Source organism: Centropristis striata, chromosome 6 (assembly GCF_030273125.1).
Source record: "Centropristis striata isolate RG_2023a ecotype Rhode Island chromosome 6, C.striata_1.0, whole genome shotgun sequence".
NCBI classification, from domain to species: Eukaryota; Metazoa; Chordata; class Actinopteri; order Perciformes; family Serranidae; genus Centropristis; species Centropristis striata.
The window spans coordinates 14,645,956-14,664,509 of NC_081522.1; the positions used below are offsets into that span (position 1 = coordinate 14,645,956).

An 18,554-nucleotide genomic window follows, 5' to 3' on the forward strand; every position below is an offset into this window, starting at 1 on the left:
TACAGTGGGAGTGCTCCGCATTGTGGACTATTTAACACAGTACATTTTACGACACAGAGACCTCCAAAAAATGGTTTGGAACATGAGGACTCTTACTTAACTGCAATCATTTTTCTTCCTGTCACTGCATGGACCAAAACAATTGAGAGATTAATAAACAGTGTTAAAGAGCTGCTCAATTAATCATAATTGAGTGCAATATCCATTCCGTAGGACGGCGCAATACGCTAAAGGCAAAATATGTGTTAAAAATACCATTCTGAATTAAGTATTGTGTTGCTGTCTGGTAGAGATCCTCACAATAAAATTACACCATGATCACTTTAATATATTTTTCAATAAAAATGAGGACATGCTTTCCCTCCAATATTGTGAATCATACTGCAATTTCAATATCAGTCAAAGTAATAGAAACAGCCCCAGTATATGAATATACAAGGTCCCCCATAAAGTTGGAATAAAATATTTTTCACCTCTTTCCATGAAATTATATATATCTTCTCTAAGCTTTATTAACCAATCTCTTCCAAACGAAAATAAAACCACAGTAAACAGAGGATTGTGTCTGAAAACAAAATTATCCAACTTTATGGGCTACTGTGTGTAATAGAATTTATAAAAAATTGCAGCCCCAGATGTATGTTCTTTGGTTTCCCATTGAGTTTCAGTCAGTTGTCTTCATTGTCTCCACAGTGTGTTTTCCCTGAGTTTTGGTGGTCCATATCTCATCTGACATGGCCTGATTAAAAATGGCTGCTCAGCCTAAAAACAGACCAGAGTTGGGAAATGTGTGAAGGCATTTATCAGATTCCATCACTGTGGAGGGCGGCGGGCCTGTCAGAAGGAGAATTACCTCTCTGTGGATGGCATCTATCAACTTAACTGTCATGTAATGACCCTGGGAGTCATCATGGAGCATCAGTCAACCTCTTCATGACATGCGTGCTGCTGCATCCTACTTAATTCATGTTCACACCCCACCAGTCTGTCGTCACTGTGGTCGATACATGTGGTGTACAGAGCGTTACAATGGACAGGCAGCGAGTAATGGAGAGTATTGACCACAGTATACCTCAGACAGTTTGAAGAATAAATATAATTGGTTTGGACAGAAACACAAGACTCTTAAGTAGAAATGATGTTGGTTGATTTAGGGTTATGTAAGGATATGTAAAAAAACACTGACTGCAGGCTTCCCTCACTAATGATCAGAATTTAAGTGAGGAACTAACTTTTGATTTACCCTCCCACATTCAGCTGTGGATTTTTCCTCATCATAATTGGGGGGCTAATTGTTCCCTATGCATCACAACAAGCTCAACCTAAAGTATTTCATCTGTCAAAGTGACAAAACCGTCTTATTTGGCAAAACTTATGTTTACCAAACTTCTTCAATTTAATTTATTGGTTTATTGTTTGCAGAAACAAACATTTACAGGAAATTAGCAACAGTATCATGTTTCAATCATGTTTGCAATGGAAAGTGTCATCCAAATATGTGAGAAATATGCTAGATAAAAATAAATAATAAAACTAAAAATACAAAGGTTTTTTCCAGAATGAATACTGTATACACTAAAGTTTATTGATTATTTCACCATGACATTCAGAGCTGACGTGCAGTTCCCAGGTGTGTGGCAGATGCCCACACAGCAGTGAGCAAAGAAAAGCTGTGGCTGGATGGAGAGGGTTCGACGAGAGAGTTAGGAGTGAATTTCCTGGGTAGTTACTACACCTGATGCAATAGGGGAGAAAGATTGACAAGGTTATTGTGCCTGTAATGTAATCATAACCTGAGGGAGAGGTTATTTAAATGTCTGGCAGACACTGTGTGACAGAAAGCCTTGCTTTGTCAGATTCCTTGGGAAATTCGTGGAAACTAATTTTTGTATTAAATATCTATTTTTCATATGTTTCACATGTTTTATTTATTTATTTTTGATAAAGGGCAAATTTGGTATACAGCACTGATGTTTTTCTTTTAAACATGAAAGGGAAGGCTTTGTTTGTATTCCATGTGGTCCCTTGTGTGTTGGGGTATTTCAACGGTTATGCCACAAAAATAAACAAATTAATTGATTCATTCATACAAAACTCATTTAGTATTTAAATTGAAATGGATAAAATAATTTAACATGTGACATTGCTGACCTAAGAAAAACTACACACTATTGGTGTATGAGCTATTCACTGTTTTAGTTAGTAGTTAGTTATGTGCCTTGGGCTTGAAGCAGGAGATCAAAAATATACCAAATGGGAGCTATAATTGAACAGCCTAACACTTCATATGTTTTTTGTAATATCACATATACACTCATAAAAGTGAGTGCGAAAAATTTGTATTCTGTAAAGAAAAGTAATAGGACACCGATCCCGTTTTCATATATAATTTGTCCTGCAACTCTTCAAGTTGTAGGACTAGTAGCGGGACAAAATTGCGTGTGGAAGAGGAAGAAGAAAAAATCCACAGTATAACAGTAGTGCTCGGGGCGATGGGACCAGTGATTGGTGCGATTGCCCCGTGGCCCTAACTAGTGATTTAGACCAATAACTCATTAGGAAATCTTTAATGAGGTAATAAACCAAGTAAGAAGTAATTTTAGACTTCTATACAATCAGACTTGTTTTTGCAACCGCTGGAGTTGCCCCCTGCTGGTCTTTGGATAGAATGAAGGTTTAAGGCACTTCAGCATTTAATTTACTTTTCAGACCCGGAGGCTATAGGGGTGTTTGAATATGAGCCGTCCTGAGCGGTCTTTTGACTGGACTTTTTTTGGCCCTGTCGAAGAGCAGGGCCGTTTTTCTCCCCTGAAAAAAGCCTGGTTGCTGATTGGATAGAACGCTAAGCAGGATGTGACGTTGTACTCGACACCACAACAACAGGCGCCATTTGTAAAAGCCGGCAAAGAAGCGAGTAGTCACAAGCGACAATAAACATAAACCCCTTTCATAGTCTGGTCCCGCAAATCCCTGCTATATTGCTGGAAAGGCCTGTGCCAGCTCATCGCCTTAGGGCGTTCATAGTGATCCAGCGAAGGCGTGACTTTCTGCCCTTTCATAGTGCAGTCCGGTGTTGTGGAACGACATGCACGGTAGCACAGTGCTAATAGGCTAACAGTTAGCTCTGTAGCAGTACAGTGTGTATGTGCTGCTGCTGCAGGAGGTGTTAACTGAGCGATCTCTGTTTGTTTACAACAAGCACCGGACACTCTGTGCACAGTTAGCGATGCGGTTAATTCACGATCACAATGCTTATGATCAGCGGTGGACGTTGTACACAGTTAGTGACGGTGGCCACAGTTGCGTCTCCCATGTTTAATCCGTCGCGTATGTGATCACGGATCACAGTCGAAACTAACGCTAAGCGATTACGTGATGATCGAAAACCATACATCACCTCTGGAGTCTCCTAAATCCCTCTGGGGCCTTTTTTTGTAAAGTAGACATGCTGAGTGAATGGATATTTGAGTGGGCGTGGCCTGAGACTTCCCCAGCGGCCACTCTTTCCCCTAAAGGAAACACGGCTTATGTCCACCTCTTTTATAAAGTCTCTGTGGCTATTTGCCATCATTTAAAGTAATTTGATAACTGTTGCACCTCGTCAGTTGAAACAGCTGTCATGTTGGCAAACAATCATGTTAACAGACATTTAAAGTTCTTGGAGTGTTACGTTACCTGCACTCCTCAGAATGACACAATGTATATTGGCCACTGCATGACCAGTAAGCCACCTTTCACTTCCCATCACACACACACACACACACACACACCAACTTCTCCCCTCCTCAAACTCATCATTTATTAAAGAGTCTGATCTCTCTCTGAGACACACCATCACAGCTGTACATCCCACTGCCCTTTCACTGCCTCATCCCCTGAGTGTATGTGTGTGTGTGTGTGTGTGTGTGTGTGTGAGATGGGAAGTGAATGGTGGCTTACTGGTGTGTGTGAATGGCTGTGCATGTAGGGAAGGGTGGATGTCAGTGAACAGACAGTGCTCACGCTCTGCCTGCACGTGTGTGTGTGTGTGTGTGTGTGTGTGTGTGTGTGTGTGTGTGTGTGGCTCAGTGTGTGTTGTGACTGTTGTTGCTGATGAGAGGTGAGCTGTGGGAAACAGCAGTGATTTCCAGATTCTTCCCTGTTTCCCCACTAGAGCATAACAGTGTAAGAAATATTTGGAGCGGAGAAGTAAAAAAACAAAAAAAACAAGTCCCAACAACTTGAAAAGCCAGGAACTTCAGGAAGCCTTCAGGACCAGAGTGAGTGACCGAGTTTACAGTATTACTTTTATTATGGTAGATCTCAATTTAAAATATTGATGTTATTTCAGATTTGTGATTTACAAAAGCATTATTAACACTTGCAGCAGCATCATGGTTTGATCAGTGTATCAACACATGTTGCCATCATTATCAAGATCTTTTTTTGCAGAATAACAACAGGTCACATATACCTGTTGCTATAAATGAAAATTTAGAGATCCTGTCAGCAATTTCAGCTGTATTTAATATATCAATAGCTTATTGTTATATGATCGAGCATTAGCAAAAATACTTGCAGGCAATGATGATGTTCCTTATGTCTTAGTTTATTCGGTAACACTTTATATTAAGGTCCTTCTAATAACCATTAATTAACAAGTAATAAGGCCCTTGTAAGTCCTTACAAGATGCTTATTAACATTATTGTGTGTTTATAAGCTTATATAAATGTTAATAATGGCATTACAAACACCCATGACCCACCCATTATGTCTTTGCCATGTCTTTATTAATCTTATTTTGTTTGCTTATTGATATTAAAATATACTTTATTGCTCATCTATTATAAGTTAACTATTAGTTAACTATGCTTTTTGCAACTACCGGATATAAAGCGAGAACAATGCCTTATTACTTGTTAATTAATGGTTATAAAGGACCTTATTATAAAGCGTTACCATTTAATCTTCTTCTGTCTTAATTTTATGCAGCTTTTTTTTTTAATCAACGTTAAAAAATAATATTTTCTCCTTAACTTCATTTCTACTTGTTTCTTTAATCCTTCAAAAAAGCATGCAATTTAGGTCACTAGTACAAACAATACACCCCTTTTTTAGTATAGAACAGAATAGAAACTTTTAGAAATATTAAATTGAGGAGATGCGCTTAAAAATAAACTATGCTGTAACTTTAAGACACAGTGTGAAAGAGTTATGGTGGCAATTGAGCTCTTTGACCAGACCGTCCTCACCAAAAAACCCATCCCACACATACTTTTTTTAATCTAAACCATCCTTCAAATGTGTTAACCTGGCAGGTATAAACATATGGCCGATGCTGCAGTGGAAAGGGCTTTTATGTTGGGGGATTAAGGTACATACTCCTGACGTACTCACTAATGCATGAAGAGTCCCACTGTATGGCACCTAATTACTTGTTAAGAAGTTATTAGTTCTAATGAATTTTGGAAAGAGGTCACACAGTAAAGTCCTTATCATGTGGAAGTTTTATTATGACATATTAAAATTGTGTGAAGGACCAAAAAACTTTCCTAATGACAGTGACTTAACTAAGGGCATGGAAGTGATAGTGAGGTTTGATTATGATCTTGTGATTGAAGCTTTAATAAAGTTTAGGAAAAAAGGCCACCAGAATGATCCTGCTCTATTATTAAATTTTTAAGGGTGTTTTTTTTTTTTTTTTGGTACTTTGAAAGCAGACATTGATTGTGAGTTGCCTACCTTTGTTTTAGGGTATTAGATTCCTCTTGGCTGCTCTACTAAGATTAGATCCCATGTTTCCATGCCCTGGTCTTCAGCGTTGATAAACATATGAAACCAAAAAGAGAACAGAGTTCATTGTGACCATTCAGCATTGTCTTTAATGTGATATTTATTATTAACAAAGGGTTAAATCAGTCCTGTTTCTTTAAACTGAATTCAGTACCATGGACAGCAGACGCTCTTATGTTCTGTTCTCAGAGACATCTGTAGAGGTTCAAAGTTTCATTCATGCAAATGAATGAAACTGAATGAAATGTTCTTGCAAAACATTTACAATGCTTTAGAGATTTTAATCCGTTATCTCACAAATAATTAATTATTAAGTGATAGATAATAAGAAAGATATAGTAATGGATTAACTATTATGGATTATAAATTAGTTATGAACTATTATTTTTACTAAGGGATTATGACTTTTCATATATTCACTAGCATAATAGACAATATTCAAAAGTACAGATTAAAGCCACTATGTATAGAATAAGAAAATTTCTGACACAGCACAACTGTGATGACTGGGCTGAAGAAAACATCTTAAAAATACCACAAACTACATATTCTACAAATAAAAGCATATATATTTTCAAGATGCAGTTTCTCTATATAGTGGCTTTAAGGTCATTAAAAGTAACATTCAAACTTTTCAATATGCTACTGTATAGTGCCACATGAAATACAGTGCAATTAATATTATGAAAGTAATATAAAGAAACAACATCAACACAGTCCATAAAGCACACTAAAGTAACAGTTGAAATATCCTCAAAAACAGCAGGACTTCTTGTCCCACAGGTTAAAGGTATATTATGTAACTTTTCCGCATTAAAACATATGAAAGCAAATCCATCTACGTTATATATTTTTGTTGAGTTGTGTACTTAAATTATATAAACTGATTCCAAAAATGTTCAAACCAAGAGAAATCTGTCATTTGAATTAAGTCTGTTTCATATGATTGCCTGTCGGTGTCTTCATACCCCATCTGCACATGCGTCAGGTTGCACAGTCATTGTCAGAAGTTGCCATAAATTAAGCCACATTTTTACAATTTTCGTAGTTTTTGACTAATAACTGTATGACGGATTTAAGTCATCCGTCAGCTGGATCTTAAGTTATCAGAAAAAGAAGCTTGCAGCCCCTCCAGGACGTCCTTTGTCTGACATACCGCATCAGAGAAACACTGACTTTTAATGTTTAACTGCTTTATTCAGATTTTGTTACTGGTTTTAATCAACTAGTCCATTTGTTTTATACAGGATTAGACCTCTGCAGATAATTTTGTCTCTTTATAAAAACTTTCTGAACACTGAAGGAAAATGACTATGCTATAACGGTAAAGACAATAATTCCCATGGTCCCACACTACTTCACAATGTCACCAAACTGTCTTTAATTATTGTTTGGATGGAGAAAATATAACTATTAAACTACTACATAGATACAAGCATATAGTTTACAAGTTTGGAAATGAGTTTACTCAAAAGTAGCATGCATTCAATGACTACATAAAAGTTGGGTAAATATGTAAATATACTTTTCATATATGCACTTCAGACTACACTGACAGCACAGTAAGGACTGACAAACTCAAACTGTAGCTTAATGTGCGATATATTGAAATAATTGATTCCAACAAACTGATTTGCTGAAAATATGCTTTAAAAAGGCCATATTATTTGAACCCATGAATGCTCTGTTTTATCTGGATTCCTTCAGTGACAATGCCACCGATCTTCTCTACAAGAGGTACAATATGCTCTGAAAGGCTTGGTTACAGTATTATCACTCAAAACCTCAATACACTAGTTGTAGCAAATCCTTGATTAAGATGTGTAAACTGAAGTGCTAACAGTGGCAAGATGTGAAGTGCAAATATAAATCACCTGCTGTAAAAGTTTTTTTTTCCCTTTATGCACCATGATGGCTCTCGTTAGCTAGACTTTGAATTGGTTAAAATTATCTCCAATAGGGACAAAATGTCAATAGAAAGCACTCTTGCAGCATAATACACACAATCTCAGTCTATCAATATGCTCAGTAGTTACTGAATGTTCCTGATACTCACATTTTCACCAATAAATGGTTAAACATACTTAGTCCAAATGCATGACTGAGAATATGGATGGGGAGCAGAGAAGTGGAAATGTGACAACTGCAGCCACAGCTGCCCTTCAATGTGCATCATGAAAGATAAAACAACAAACTTTTACAGGTACTTTTCAGATTTTAATATAATTGAGCTAATTGTGTTATGGCAAAACAGGTCACTAGATTCTGCATTGATCAAACATAAAAATAAAATCAATTAGAGGAGCCTATTAGGAAAACCACCAACCGGTGATTTTGTACAATCAGCACTGCTTGTGCTTCCAAAATCTATGTCACATCACGCACTTACATCCACACACAACTCATCTGCCAAGTCACACATCCAATAAAACTAGAGGACACCACTGTTGCTGTAGCAGGGGCTTTTTTTCCTATGCACTGAGCTAGTACACTGCTAATGATGAGGTTCTGTACTGCATGCAGTCCAGTGAGTGGTGCTGTGTAGAAGCTACAAGGCCATCTGATCACACACACACACATGCACAAAAGACACTCAAACACAAGCTTATGTGCACACATTCACCAGCACAAAAATGGTGAAATTCAAGACCAAATCTATTCAATGAATTCACAATTGTCCCCTGACACGCACGGAGATGAACATTCACCTAACACACATGCACGTACAATCACAATCACAATCACATTCACATTCATAAACAAGCATCTAAGCATTTCTGTGCAATGTCTTTAAGGTTTAACAAGGCCACCAAATGTCCACCCACATTTGCAACCCCCTCCTACACCGTGTTTGACCCTCCAATGCACACAGACACACACACAAACACTAACCAAGGCTCAAACTGTACACATGTGAATAAATAAATGAATAAAATTACTTAATTTTGCAACAGGTTAAGGCACAATCACAGGAAAACTGCATATACACAAAAACACGTGACAATTCATTTCAGTAAAGCAAAAAGTCAGAGAAAACCAACATAATATACGGAAATTTCTATATTGTAAAACATGTAAAACATAAATAAATTAAAGATCATGCAAATTCTTTATACACTAAATGCTTCAAATCCTTACCAACACACAATAAATGCATTATTATTATTATTACTATTATTATTATTATTATTATCATGATTTTTTTTTATATCTGCTATGGGACCAAGTCTCTCAGATATCTAGTGGTACAGGCACTGCCCACCCCTCCTCTGAGTAAATGTTTGTTCTTTCACTGCTCTCTAATAGAGCATACAAAGAATAAGAGTTAATTTAAAATTCTCATTATTCTTACTGAAGTAAGCCTATCTTCTGATGTTGATATTGCAATTCCAATACAGTTATAGACACAGTAAGTAATTATCACGGAGGAAAATTGCACCACGATTTTGTTAAATCCTGTCACATATAACTGTACTAATAGTTTTAGATGCAAATATTTGACTGAGATTAAAGAGGAATATAATGTTATCCTTGTCGGCTGCGTGCCATTTCAGCAAAGTTTTACCTTTTGATTATAAAAAAAACAATAACAAACACCAAGCCAAAGTTATCTATTGGCTGATCAGAACATCAATTGTGTACTTCATTGTGGGTGGTGTTTAGTGGGAAATATGGTGTCTTAACACCATCTGAAATATTCATAGAATTCATGCCAATGTGATCACTGAGGAGAAATATACCATGACAAGAAATAGTATATAAGCACAACTAAATGTATACATTTATTTTGCAGGAAATAATAACACTATGTACAACATGTAAGGTCACTAAGCTCTCCGTTGAATGTTATGGAGAGACCTGCTCTGCAGGAAAACAGCCCACAGGCCTTGATTTTCGCTGGTCTTCCCAATTTAAATGTGTGATTTAGAGTTGGAGTGTAAGGTAAAACCATTTTGGGAGAAGTTCTATCACACCTTAAAGCTCAGCCGCCAGTGAAAAACATGCACCTGCTGGTGCATCAGTCTGTAAGTCTGTGTACGTAACATCAGATGTGAATATAGACATTTTGGTCCTGCTGCACCTTTAGTACAGGTCCACGCGCCTCTCCTCTGGCGGAAGGTGTGGAGTGGTTGCTGAGAAGCGAACGGAAAGTCATTCCACGGATAAACAGTGACCACATACGGTTATCAGATCCACCTGTATGCCTGTTTCCAGAGACGCACTACCCGCCCATCTTTTCCCCAGGAAAGCCGCGGGACATGCCTTGGTGCGGTCTGTCTGAACCCAAATAACTTCTCCACGGCACGCAGCGTAAAATACGCAACTGCAGATACTCTTTGTTTCACCTTCTGTATCTTTTTCATGTATCTGCTGCAGAGATAAGCAGCCAGTGCTCTTTTTTCTTTATCACAAACTGCGATCGGTAAATGCATCTGATTAAAATAAATGCACAGGAGCCACATTTATGCAGTACAACTGGGTGTTCAAATCCTGCGCAAAGTTCAAAGCAAATTGTTCCCCACCGTAGGATTGGCTGACGCGCGCTCGAACGGTCCCGGACTGACAATTTTTCTCTGCACTCTGTCGCCTAACCCGAAATCTAAGAGTGAAACACATTTGCCCACCAGAAAGGAATATGTTACATTTGACCTACCTTGACGACTTGGATCCTTCAAAGGTTGCGCACAAATCTTGAGCCGCTGGAAGTTTGACTTAGTCTACTCCTGATCCCTCGGAGGAGTCGCACTGAGAGAGAGGATGGGCGCCACTGCTCTGCGCGCCAGCTCCGTGGATGTGTGTGTGAGTGTGAGCGCGCGTGCATGTGAGAGAGAGAGAGAGAGAGAGAGAGAGAGAGAGAGAGAGAAACAACAGGCGTGGATAGCTGTAGCCCCTTGCCAAAGGATGCTTCAGTCTCCTAGCAACAACAATCGATCTGGCAAGGAGACATTTTTATTGGATAAAAAGAAAACTTAGCCATTCACCCCCCTTAGCACATGTTTACCACTCTGAACAACAACTCCAGCTTTCCTGAGTGAAAAGGGAGAAGAGAGGGAATGACAAGAAAGAGAGAGAGAGGGGGGGGGGGGAGAGAGAGAGAGAGAGAGAGAGAGAGATGATCCCAGATGACAGGTGTGTTTGAGGTGCAGAATGACGTACAGATATCATCTAAATCTATCCGTCCTTGCAACCTGACTCAAAACATATACAGAGAAAATAAGATGCATCCTTTTTTGTTTCATGCAAGCTCTATCAATGTTTAAGCACAATATTACACTCTGTGATGTCAGTGGGAAAAAAACAGTGAGAGCAGCACTAAACATGAAAAACCGGGCATTAGGTGCATTATTCAGTGGTGAGATATAGCACATCTAAAGCTAAACACCATAAGAGCTGTGACTAAAAGTCTTCATCCGAAGCCTTTATCATAAATCACACTCACGGGACTCATGATATATGGCAACTTCACGCACATACTCTCTATTCACTTCAACTTCTCTCTCTCCTCGTTGCCCCCTATTTTTCCATCATGAGAACAGAAACAGAGGCACTCAGTGGTGTGTGTGTGTGTGTGTTTGTGTGAGTGTGTGTGCATGCACGCACACACACATCTGTGCATCTGTACTTGTTTGTATCATTATGCACATGGAGTCATTAGAATGCAAGTATGCAAGTGTGCAGCTCCTATTGAACAGAAAATCCTCTTCACGCATGATTGAGTCAGAGCGTCCTCTCTCTCTCTACACAACACAAACACACACACAAATGCACGCTACTTACACTTGTGCATGTGCACACACACACATGGAGGCTGATTTCAGTATTGTAAAGTTAGTCAAGTGCATAGAGATACACTGTCTGAGGGCTTGCTTAAAGCAGTTTTTGATTGCAGCTACAGGCCACAGCATGTTGTTTTGCCTGTTTTATATGCAGATATATGACGACAGGAGGCTGAAGTTTGTGACGGGCTCATGTGTTTTCCATGTATCTACAGTGTGACACCATATGGCATAAGAAAGCTGTCTCTGAGGATAAGCTTCGGATGGGCAGAGATTGATTAGTTGACTGAAGAAGTAGGGGTAAGAGCATCCACTTCACACCTCTGTGACACACATGCATGCACAGGCATGAGGTGGGAAGTACACTCACACATACACACTAGTGCCCAGTGTCAGTCGCAGCTTTCCCGAGCTTCATCCCTCATCCCTGCCGTTCCAGCTCGGAGATGCTGGCTACTCTAATAAAGGCCTCATTGTCTGCGTGGCATGCATATATGCAGAAGGCCCAGAAAGCCAGCTTTGTCCCATAAGGGTCCCTCAGCGAGACTGCTTTGTGCCCGGCCTTTCCCCATAGACCGAGCCACAGCACCACCGAAAAGCTGAAAGAAAGAATGAAAGAAAGACAGAAAGAAAGAAAGAAAGAAAGAAAGAAAGAAAGAAAGAAAGAAAGAAATGATGATTGAATGAGAGGAGAGATACCAATGTGACAGATAGTAAATATGGAGTTGAACCTATCTATATGAAGCCATCTACAAGCATTAGGCTGAGAGTGGTTGCGTTTGGAAACCAGTGTGCAGGAATGTAACGTTTTGCCTTATCATGGTGAACTGCTCCAGCTCATGCAGCAGGAAGTGGGTCCTCCGGGATTATGCTTCCTACTCCTTTGATTCCCCACAGATTGTTTGTGTCCCCGCGCTAATAGAATTAGCCATGCTTCATTTCCCATGGTCTTCTGTCCTGTCTTGGCCTCGTGATGGATGGAGCTTCACACAGAGGAGTGAGTGTGTTTAGAAGTGTGCCCAGTGTTGGTCAGACAACAGGGCCAGTTACAGCCATTTGCTTTGGTCAGTTTGGTCACTTGTGATGTAGCCAAGTGGACAAAGTACTCCTTCATTTTGACAATAGTACTGTTTTAGGGGATTTCTGTTTGACATATGATTTTTTCTTCCATTTGGATTATGACAATTTAATAGTATGGAAGCAAGTATTCCGATCCTTAACTTAACTAAAAGTAACAATACCATGCATAAATATTCTATTACGAGTAAAAGCATTGCATTAAAAATATTTTTTCTATCAAAGTATAGATACATTTGCAACAAAAATTGACTTAGAACTGTAATATATATGGAATATTTTCTGATAATTTCTGATGTATCAATATATAGACAGAATGTAAAGTTGTATCTTGCACAAGTTTGCAATTGTAACTTGTAAATGTACTGTACAGTGGATATTCCTCAACAATGTATGTTTTAAGTATATATTATCTTAAATGTATAATCCTACATATGAAAAGTGACTGTTAGATAAATGTAATGGAGTAAAAAGTAAAATATTTGCCTCTGAGATGTAGTGGAGTAGAAATAAAGTTGTTGCATAACAAGGCAATGCTTGTGTATTTGTGTAGTTACTTTCCACTCGTGCAAATTAAAGGGGTAAATATTTGGGTATTGTGCAAGGAGTGTGCGTATATGTGTGTGTGTGTTTGTGTTTCTGTAACCAGATTTCGTAAACAACAATATACTTGACATAAGGGGGAAAGAAAGCCCAATTTGGTTTCACTGCAACTGCATCAAACAGAAATTAATGAATTTCACCAAAACACTATGCTGAATGTTTTGGTAACCATGTGGAGAGGATACACAGATACAGTGTATTTACATTAGGCTATTAAAACTTTATAGTATACTTTTCTCTTTAGCTTTATGAGGTTAAAGTGACTTTACGTTGTGGTGTTTTTAGCCGATTAAAAAAATATAATTTATGTCCCTCTCTTTGGTCCTGTAGATTTGATTCAGAATATCCAAACAGTTAATTGAGAATAGCCATAGAATAAACAGTCTATGAGAATAGCAGAGATGTCGTCATGGTTTAATGATCCACAAAGGCCTGCCAGTGTGGAGCTGGAAATGGCTATATTTGGAAATTAAGTATGACGCATATCAAATTTGTCCTAAATGTGTTTTAGATGGCTGAGTGAAAACGTGTGTATTTCTGTGTGAATATCATATGGTCGGTAATGTTGTTTTGGGCTGTTTATGGCTCCTAACAGGGGGTTGGTCTCTAATTATCTTGGTTACAGAGGCATGGCCAACAGACTGCGGGCCACACACTCTTCACAGGACGTGCACTGACCTGTCTCATGTTCGTCTGCTCGCCAGTCCAACACACACACACACACACACACACACACAGTCCCACACACACACACACACACACAGTCCCACACACATAATGTCTTGTTATTGAGTATTCAGTGACTCACCTCACATAACCTTCTGTCCAGGGTGCTTTATACCTAAACTTTATTTGCTGCCATGCAGAGCCTCCATGTTATTATTTTATGACCTTCGTAAATGGGCCTATAGGCTATAGGCACCAGGGAAAATAAAAGCTCTATACTCTCTATTGGTAATGCAGAATGATGCACTTCCTTTGTACCATAAAAGAAACATTTATTTTCATAGGAGATCATATCTGCTGGCAGACCGTTACATAGTGACAGCGAGGCTTTTCCAATCTTTCTATTTTTCATTTGTGTTAAGACTTACCATTTTTTACACAAATGGTGTCATTATTCTAAAGCCATTACATTGTGGAATCAACTTTAATTCATAATTATCAGTTAAAGAAAGAAAGTTGTTTGTTTCTACTGTAAAACAGTATAATTCCACAAAATTCTGAATGAAAAGTTGTTTTATGCTGTAAAGAAACTGGAGCAACATTTTATAGTTTAACCATCTAAAGCTTTCTCTTTGCAAAATCAGTTAAATTTTTGTCTCTCCTCACAAGAAGTGTTTTTTGAGCTTTCAATGCACAAGTATCACATGCTAACAGAAGAAACAACTTGTGACTGCAAATATAACATTCTGTAAAATCTGTCCGATAATCTGTATGCTTAAAAACCCCGGTTTTGGTGAATTTATAGTCATTATACAATTACTCTATGATGAAATTATACTTACCACATGAATATGCAAAAACACTCCAGGTGTGTTTTCATCTTCATGTATATTTACATTCACACATGTGCACACACACAAACAGACTGTGTACAGTATCTGATTTGGCCTCTCCTCTGAGCTTTCTCACCACGACCACAATTCATTAGTAATTGACCGCAGCAGCCTCACTCATTAAACATTAACAGGCTACTGGTGAATAATTGATTAATGATATGAGGCGATCTGCAGCAGCATTCTGACAATAAGAGTGCATGGATAAGAGTAAGGAAAGGCCCAATCAATGCGACACTAAGCAAATGCCCACATGACACACACACACACACACACACACACACACACACACAAATACACTGACAGGATCACTCACTCACTCACTGACTTAATTTAATTAACTCACTGGTCAAGTGTAAACACACTGCGCTACTACACAATTATTTAAATGCCATTTTGCTTCCAGAGAAGTATTGACGTACAACCTCATTTGGAATTAGATGTCAAAGAATAATTTTACCACCTTAGTGTTCTTAAATATTTCTATCAATCTCACTTTTAGAGCCAGTGTCAGTTGGTTGATGCTGTATCTCATTTTAGACAGACTCTAACCCAATTTCTTTGAGCAAACACTCTGCAGTTTGTCAGTCCCAACAGGTACTCATGGTGTGTTTTTGTGATTATTGAGGCCTGAATATTGCAGTCACATTGGCAGCATTTCTTTTGCCTCTCTGTGTGTTTTTGTGAGAAATTGTGGATCGGTTACAAGGTTGCGGCAAAAATGATTGAGGGTTAATACACAACCCCCACAACCCAGAATTGCACTGTTCCCTTTTGCCAGGACAATATCATTTGTCATTGCCTTGTAAAACCTTTACAAAACTCTGTTGCTAAAATTAAATTGTCTGTGGCATAGCTATGTTTGAAGGTTTGGTTAGGATTAGGCACAAAAAAATAGCTGTGATATAATAACTACTTAATTTAAGTAAGGGCATGAGCGTGCATGTGGTCAAAAGACACCGGAAGTGGTCTCTTATATCAAAGTCAAATTTTTTGTTGACCTGTCAAACTCAATATATGCTCTATGTATCCTCATCAACTGCTCATCAACATGTTATATTTCAGTACACTAAGTCTACTTCCTGATGTATCATGACTGCCAATGTGGACCTTGAGAATATGAGAAAGAGAAGAACAAGAACAAGAAGATTACTTTATTAATCCCACAATGGGGAAATTTAACCTCTGCTTTTAACCCATCCTTTTTTACACACAAGTGAACACACCATGCAAGGAGCAGTGGGCAGCACATTACTGCACCCGGGGAGCTGTGCAGGGGGGTTAGGTGCCTTGCTCAAGGGCACTTCAGTCCTAGACCTGTCAGTACCGGGATTCGAACCGGCGACTCTCCAGTTGCAAGCCCGATTCCTAACCTCTAGGCAACGGACTGTAAGCACGACAAGCCAACAAAAGAAGCACTCTTCCTAAATGAGGCTTTTTGGTTGATTATATTAAAGCTACAACAAGGAACTTTCATTTTGTCCTGATATTGACAGCCCATGTGGATGTAAACAGTCGTAATTCCATACGCACTACCATCTTGAGTTGAAAAGATCTGTAGCTGCCAGACTCCATTTAGAAAACCTTTCGTTTTACTGCAGCAGGGACTGACAGTCTGCCCCATTCAGCCCAAGTCCTGGTTTTACGGTGTTCTACTTCCCTCCACTGTGCCTAGCAATACAGCCTCAGCCTTCAGAGGCATGATGTTGGCTCCCAGGAAGGGGAAGTGTGCTCAAGGGCCTGCAGCTGCAGACGGACCCTGCTGCCCTGCTGCAGCTTCTCTCCATCTGCTGGCTGTCGCACACACAGCGGAACGTCCAGCCCATCCTGATGTAAAGATCATCCTGGAGTGCATAGAAGACACACCCGACCACCACCATGCTCTTGGCCAGTCACATTTGGATTAGCAGGGACCGACAGAGCAGCAAAGCAAAGCAAAGCACTGCTCCTCTGGAGGATGAGCCACTGCTGCTGGGCACAGAACTTTCTGTCTCCTAATGGAGCCTGTACTGCAGGTCAAAGGTGGCAGCAATTTGTTGCTTTTCATGGTAGGCTGGTTGCTGCTGGAAGCCCTGCTGGAGTCTGAGCTGAAGGAGTTGCTGGTGAACCTGCATGCCGTTAAATGTCTGTTTGGAATTGGACAGTTACAAAGGATAGCTATATAGAAGTAGCAAATATATTCACATATCGTCTTGTTTGCTTATCCATACTGAATTAAGACGGTTTCATAACTAGTAAATTATGCCTTATAGTAATTTTAATTTCCTTTAAGGAAAGACGCAAGAGATCATTTTGGAGTGTGTATATATATATTTAATAGAACATGGAAAAATGTAATGAATTCCACTGCTCCCAGGAATGTACATTTAAACTTAACTTTAAATTAGTCATAGCAAAAGTTTGGATCCATTAATAGTTTTTAATGGCAGGAACGATTTAAATTTCACAATGCAAAAGCAAGGACACAATACAACAGGCATGTTCTGCATGTTTAAGAACAAGACCAATCTGTGCTTGGGATCAAATTGGCCGATTCTAATGACATTAAAACGTTGATTGTTTTGGCCCTTAAAAGCCTTCAAGCATCCCTGGTGATGGGAATTTCTCATTGGAAGTGAGTTTCATTAAAGTTATCTGTCATTAAGCTGATTGGACGTTCAAAAGAGACAAGGCTCACTTAAAGTATGAGAATAATACAAATGAAGTTTTAACTTTACTGACTATGGATTAAAAAGGAGTGCTGAGTAGTCACTGTAGGAAAGTGCCTGCAGATATGGTTTTGTGTAATTTGTTTACACTATGACGTCCACACTGGTGTGAAAGTAATTTTGACAAAATGTTGCTGCTTCATGTGATTCAGTGGTCAGCTACTGAAAACAAATACTTTCTTTTCTATTTCATTTTAAAATTGGATCAGGCACACACACACACACACACGCAGAGTACTTATGCTGTATGCTGACACTCAAGGAGTGAAAATTAGGATAATGACAGTCATCTAGCAGCGAAAATAAGAGCTGGATGTCTCCGTACTGGAGTCTAGCTGAGAGAGCACAAGCTCATCAGTGAGAATAGAGTGAGATATGTCCACTGTCAGCGCTGATGAAACTCACCAGGACCTGGCAGGGGCCAGTCACAGAGGTGCTTGATGATGAATAGGGGGCAGGCTCACCCCTTTAAATCAACTAATGGCGTGTGTACGTGTGTGCATGTCTCTGTGTGTGTGTTCGTGTGTGTGTTTGTATGGCTGTGCTCATACAAGTGTGTCTTGCCTGTCTCCGCTCCTGACACTCAGAGCAGTTAAGCAGGCAGAACAGTTCATTATCACACGTTTTAATATTTAATTTTGCGATTTGATAAAAGATGATGTTTCATTAATGAGGTGATCCATCCCTGGATATCAGGAGTCACCCAAACCAGCGCTGCACTGTGAAACTTCTACACGCCTCATCCTTTATATGCTTCAGTTTACCCGGAGATGATGCTGTTTTATTCTTTTCCGCATGTATTTTTAGCTTATCTCTTAATCAGTACTATCTAGCGTGAGATTTTGTTATCTGCTTGTGCATGTATGCTTTAAATAGCATAGAAATCATTTCATCCCTGTCCATTAATCTCCCATTTGGTTAATTATCACAGTTGCTAATTACAAACCTCTCAACAGAAGTAGACCCCCTCTGCCTCTTTCTTCCCTTATTTTTCGTTTCCATTCCCGCTCTTGTTGCCATTCGCATCATGGCAACAAAAAATACTTAATACAAAATA

At 39.1% G+C, this 18,554-nt stretch overlaps 1 protein-coding gene across 4 annotated transcripts in view; it reads right to left on the reverse strand.

Annotated features, from left to right (window-relative positions):
• The window catches only part of grm3 (glutamate receptor, metabotropic 3), a 45,298-nt gene extending 34,749 nt beyond the window's left edge, over nt 1-10,549 (reverse strand). For 2 of the 4 annotated variants that reach the window (XM_059335118.1, XM_059335120.1), the window contains exons 1-2: nt 10,428-10,548; nt 5,723-5,793 (exon numbers count right to left, since the gene is read on the reverse strand). The gene's annotated coding sequence lies outside the window, so the exon portion shown is untranslated. Of the gene's footprint in view, nt 1-5,722; nt 5,794-10,427 lie in introns of all 4 variants that reach the window. The other 2 variants (XM_059335117.1, XM_059335119.1) reach the window with 1 other exon arrangement.
• Nucleotides 10,550-18,554: the final 8,005 nt, after the last annotated feature.